Source organism: Priapulus caudatus, unplaced genomic scaffold, assembly GCF_000485595.1.
Source record: "Priapulus caudatus unplaced genomic scaffold, Priapulus_caudatus-5.0.1 Scaffold106, whole genome shotgun sequence".
NCBI classification, from domain to species: domain Eukaryota; kingdom Metazoa; phylum Priapulida; class Priapulimorpha; order Priapulimorphida; family Priapulidae; genus Priapulus; species Priapulus caudatus.
Window position 1 is genome coordinate 459,377 of NW_014577167.1, and position 5,334 is coordinate 464,710.

At 45.7% G+C, this 5,334-nt stretch overlaps 1 protein-coding gene across 6 annotated transcripts in view; it reads right to left on the bottom strand.

The window, feature by feature from the left end:
- Positions 1 to 5,334, bottom strand: part of LOC106805242 (RAB6A-GEF complex partner protein 2-like) — a 13,635-nt gene that overhangs the window by 5,934 nt on the left and 2,367 nt on the right. For 2 of the 6 annotated variants that reach the window (XM_014806772.1, XM_014806766.1), the window contains exon 1: positions 4,362 to 4,467. The exons of 2 other annotated variants lie outside the window; for them this stretch is intronic. The gene's annotated coding sequence lies outside the window, so the exon portion shown is untranslated. Of the gene's footprint in view, positions 1 to 4,335; positions 4,468 to 4,504; positions 4,647 to 5,334 lie in introns of those variants that run through there. 2 more of the 6 variants (XM_014806767.1, XM_014806768.1) reach the window with 2 other exon arrangements.

Here is a 5,334-nt window from a genome sequence, read left to right on the forward strand (position 1 = left end):
TGGGATCCTGGAATGGATGCTGGGATGCTGGGATGGATGCTGGGATGCTGGGATGCTGGAATAGATGCTGGGAGGCTGGGATGCTGGGATCCTGGAATGGATGCTGGGATGCTGGGATGGATGCTGGGATGCTGGGATGCAGGGATGTAGGGATGCTGGCAGGGATGCAGGGATGCTGGGATGCTGGGATGCTGGAATAGATGCTGGGAGGCTGGGATGCTGGGATGCAGGGATGCAGGAATGCAGGGATGCTGGGATGCAGGGATGCTGGGATGCTGGGATGCAGGGATGCAGGGATGCTGGGATGCTGGGATGCTGGAATAGATGCTGGGAGGCTGGGATGCTGGGATGCTGGGATCCTGGAATGGATGCTGGGATGGATGCTGGGATGCTGGGATGCAGGGATGTAGGGATGCTGGGATGGATGCAGGGATGCTGGGATGCTGGGATGAATGCTGGGATGCTGGAATGGATGCTGGGATGCTGGGATGCAGGGATGTAGGGATGCTGGGATGGATGCTGGGATGCTGGGATGCTGGGATGGATGCTGGGATGCTGGAATGGATGCTGGGATGACAACAAACCCGGTGATGACGTTTAACCAGCTGCACGTGTCTGCTGCTACGCATACATGCTACCCCCTCCCCTCCTACCCCCCCCCCCTCGTTGCCCCCCCCCACTACCAGTGCGTGCTCACCCACACGGAAAGCACATTCACAACAACGGCAGTAGCAGCAGCAGCAGGGAGAGCGGACGACAGGGGGAAGGGGGAAGGGAGGAGGGGGTGGAGGACAGCAGAAGAGGGAGATGGGGGGAAGAGAGGGAGAGGGAGAAGGAGGAGTAGGATGAAGGACAGCAGCTGTCATGCGATGAGTTTGATGAGCAGTTTCCTGCTCAGGGGAAGGCTGCGGAGACAAGCGGACAGCAGTGAGAACAGACACACAGATCTGTCTGTTGACAGTTGGCAGACCATCGCCCTGGCTCCCCCTAAACACACACGCCCGCACACGCCCACGCACGCACGCACACACGCACCCACACACTAACGCCCGCACATGCCCACGCATGCACACGCACGCACGCACACACACACACACCCACACACACGCACGCACATACACCACACAGTATCACCCCTCTCCCTAAACACAGAGGGAGGGAGGAGAGAGAGAGAGAGAGAGAGAGAGAGAGAGCGAGCGAGAGAGGAAGAGAAGGAGAAAGCTAGCGGATGCACGCATGTGAAAGGCTCTCTCTGTGTGTGTCTGTGTGTGCTGAGTGCGCTCGCTGCCTCTCCGCTATGTATGGTATGCGTACTACTGCCTGCGCTGCAGCCGTTACCTTGCACTTGTGCCCGCAGTAGTGCCAGCACCTGCTGTATGCTTACACTGCGAGACCTTGCAACCCACGTCAGGCTGTGAGGCTATAATTGGAAGTTAAAAGTTAAAGGGGGTTTTCCTGTCTACAGGCCGTCTGGATAGCGTAACGCGTGTGTGCGCGCGCGCGTGCGTGCGTGCGTGCGTGCGTGTGTGTGGGCGACTGGGCGTGTGTGGGCGTTAGTGTGTGCGTGCGTGTGCGCGTGCTTGCGTTCCCTCCCTCCCTCCCTTCCCTCCCTCCCTCCCTCCCTCCCTCCCTCCCTCCCTCCTCCCTCCCTCCCTCCCTCCCTCCCTCCCTCCATCCCTGTCTGACCTAACCCTAACCCTAACTCAGTGTGTCGAGCTAGTCCAGTTGCATACACAATACACATCATCAATCATTGTACAGGTCAGTTGTAGGGCATGCATCTATACAGAGAAATTGCTCCGACTTGTGATTGGAGGATAAAAATAGAATTCGTAACGTTTCGTTTTCATTTTGGCATTTAGCCTATGACTCAAGTACGAGCGATACCGCGCATACACATTTGCTAATTAATTAAGCTAATCGCCCTTCAATAAACTCAAGACTCACAGGGATCATATCTAAGACATGTGTCTATAATAGCTAGAATTTATAGCAATGTAACTCATAGATACTATAATGTAACCCAACAAGAGTAGGGTTACAATGCAAGCCAATTCTTTTCTTTGGAGTAGCCCCCCCGAGTGATTCACTCAGGGCGGTTTTATGGTGCGTTTTTCGAGACTAGAACTTCCAAATTGGGTTTATTCTAAACACAAACCATTCTCCGCTATCCTGGAACTTACTATGTATCACAATACTCTGCAGGGTGCTACAAAAAAAAATAGTGGGTTATGAAACTGGTTGCCCGAAGGTAGGAGTCACTTGCCCGAAAAACAAAGAAATACATAAGATTTTTTTCTAATATGAATTTAAATGGTAAATAACGTAAATGAAGGTCCAACTAGTCAACATCCAACATTTCACTTAAAGTGATTACGTCACCGTAAAAAGTAAAAAAAAATATTTCCACTTTTTCACAAAATCTAAGTAATTCTGTTCACTTTTTATGGTTAAATTGCTGCATTATACTTCCTATTTTACTATATTGTTCGATGTAAACATACACTCGTGACTCATACATAGCCCATAGCAAGCAATTAATGTCAGGATAATAATATCAATTCATCCAGGTTTTTTAGATTTTTAACTAGTTGAGAAACAATCTTATCATGTAAGAACTTGACGATACATTAAGTCCCGTTAGTACTTGCTTTTTATATAAAAAAATGGCAACAAAAATTTTAAAAATATACACCATACAAAATTTGTGACGTAGAACGGCACGGTAGAAAGTTGAACAGCTGATGCACGAGTTTGTGTACAAAATATATTCATGTTGGGACACAGCACGCAGTTTGTTTTAATTTTTAAATTGTTTAAGTGTCAGTTTATTATTAAAAACCCACCACACTCACAATAAATTAATAAAATATGTTCAAGTTTATTTGGGGCTGGATCATAAGCGCAGAGAATATAGCGGTGCATGCATGCAGATAATTGACTGACAGCACGGTATACAGAGTATCTGTTTTTGTGTACTTCAGCAAAAAAAATCCTCGTTCACAGGTTGCAGTAGAGGGGCTAACATTTGAAGTAGCTGATCACGTAATGACCATGCCTGGTCTGGGGGCCGGGTTTACATGTTGCTGTATGCATGTTGTGTATAATATTATGAGTGTTGCACTGATTGATTGTGTTTTTTTCATTCAAATCTCCTTGCAGCAAGGCAGCGCGATGTTGTCTCTATGCAAAACAATGCAAGGGACGGGTGTAAACAGAAAAATATCATTATGTCTAGACATTCAATAAAAAAAATGTGCTTGCCCGACCGTGCAAGTGCAATTTCAAGCTAAATTTCGAAGTGACGAGCGGCGATATTTCAAGCGCCATTTCTGTTGACATGTGACGTACGCATTCCCAATGCGCATAGCATTCGGCTAACTTCGGCTCCTGTGTTGCCTGACATGCTGGCTCTGGTGGCGTCATGACTGACAGCAGTCATCCCATGATGCATTCGATCTTGGAGCCAAAATTTTGTAACAGGTTATATTAGTTTAATACAGAGTATTGTGATACATAGTAAGTCCCAGGATAGCGGAAAAAGGTTCGTGTTTAGAATAAACCCAGTTTGGAAGTTCTTGTCTCGAAAAACGCACCATAAAACCACCCTGAGTGAATCACTCAGGGCTCCTCCAAAGAAAAGAATAGGCTCGCGTTGTAACCCTACTCTTGTTGGGTTACATTATTGTATCTATGTAACTCTAATCGTTCGGGCCATATGATAGTTAGTACACTTTCCTACCGGCCATAGCCGCGCGTATATTCGCCTATGAGCAATACCGCGCGTGTATATTTGTTAATTAATTAGACTAATCGCGCTTCAATAGACTCAAAATTCACAGACATGTGTCTATAATACTAGAGTTTAGAATTTATAGAAATGTAACTCAAATCGTTTGTGCCATATGATAGCTCTAGTACTATAGCCCGCTTACATTAACTGCCGCTGGTTAAGCTGGTTAGCTGCCAGCGGCAGTTAATGTAAGCGGGCTATAATACTAGAGCTAGCCATATGATAGCTCCAAGAAACGGCATTGCTAGGGTTAGAACAATGTATAGAATGTTAGAACATGTATAGACAATCCGTCGCACAGCCTGGTCCTTAAGTTACTATAAACACTAAAATTAAACAGCAAACTATCGCTTAAATATTGTACTTGCGATATTACTCGTCGACGAAGATTGTTTATCAACTTGTAACCGCCATTTCTCGTTGCGCACGCTCAATATAACCCTCACCAAAATATAAAAAGGGACAGAATTATTCGGTTACTAGAGCTATTGAGTATTGTAGTAATGTAGGGCCAAGTTTAGTTTCAAGTTGAAGTTAATTACTTTAGTTTAGTCATAGTCAAGCTGACCTTTTGAGTTAAGCGGTAAACCGCGACACGACTACACAACTGTACGGGTGCGTATGTATCACAACAACAGATTTATACACATGATAGATACACTATATTTCCTATTCTATATCTATGATACACATAACCATAAGAATGCATACCATACTCGTAAACAACGGAAGCGAGCACAGACAGGAAGCTACTACAAAGTTGGTATGCGACCAGTTACCCATCGTACAATGCCTTAACGTTATACGACCAAGAGCACTGGATCATAGAAATAGAATAGAGACTTCTATTCTAGTTCTATGCACTGGATATGTCTCCACTACGGTTGGCCATCATACTCATAAATAATCATTTTTATCGCGGTAAAATTATTCCCTTATTGACCAATTATAAGCACATCATTTAACTGTGGTTAAATTATTACTTTTTACCCAGCGAGACGAGCGCCGGCCATTCCTATAACATTAACATTAACATAAGTGGAGGATGCTGCGAGCAAAGTGAACGCTTTAGATAAGATTCTACTATGCAAATGAAATCTGTCGCGGTCCCACCCATGTCCATATATGACCTCCCGGTCCCATCCATGTCCGCGGTCCCCACCACAGTCCATTTTGAGCGCGTTAGAGTAGCCGAAGAAAATTATCTTGATGATGATGATGCCGATGCACATGATGATGCTGATGACGATGCTTATGATGATGCTGATGAGGATGCCGATGACAATGACGATGCCGATTCCGATGCTGATGACGATACCAATGACGATGCCAATGATGATGGTGCCCATAGATATCCAATAAACAAGTGTGTTGAAGTGGTTTATATGGTTTATGGGATATCTATGATGATACCGATGATGACGACACACACAAACGCGTACACACGTACCACTGATCTCTATTATACTAACTAGTTAGTATAATAGAGATCAGTGACACACACACACGCACGCACGCACGCACGCACGCACGCACGCACG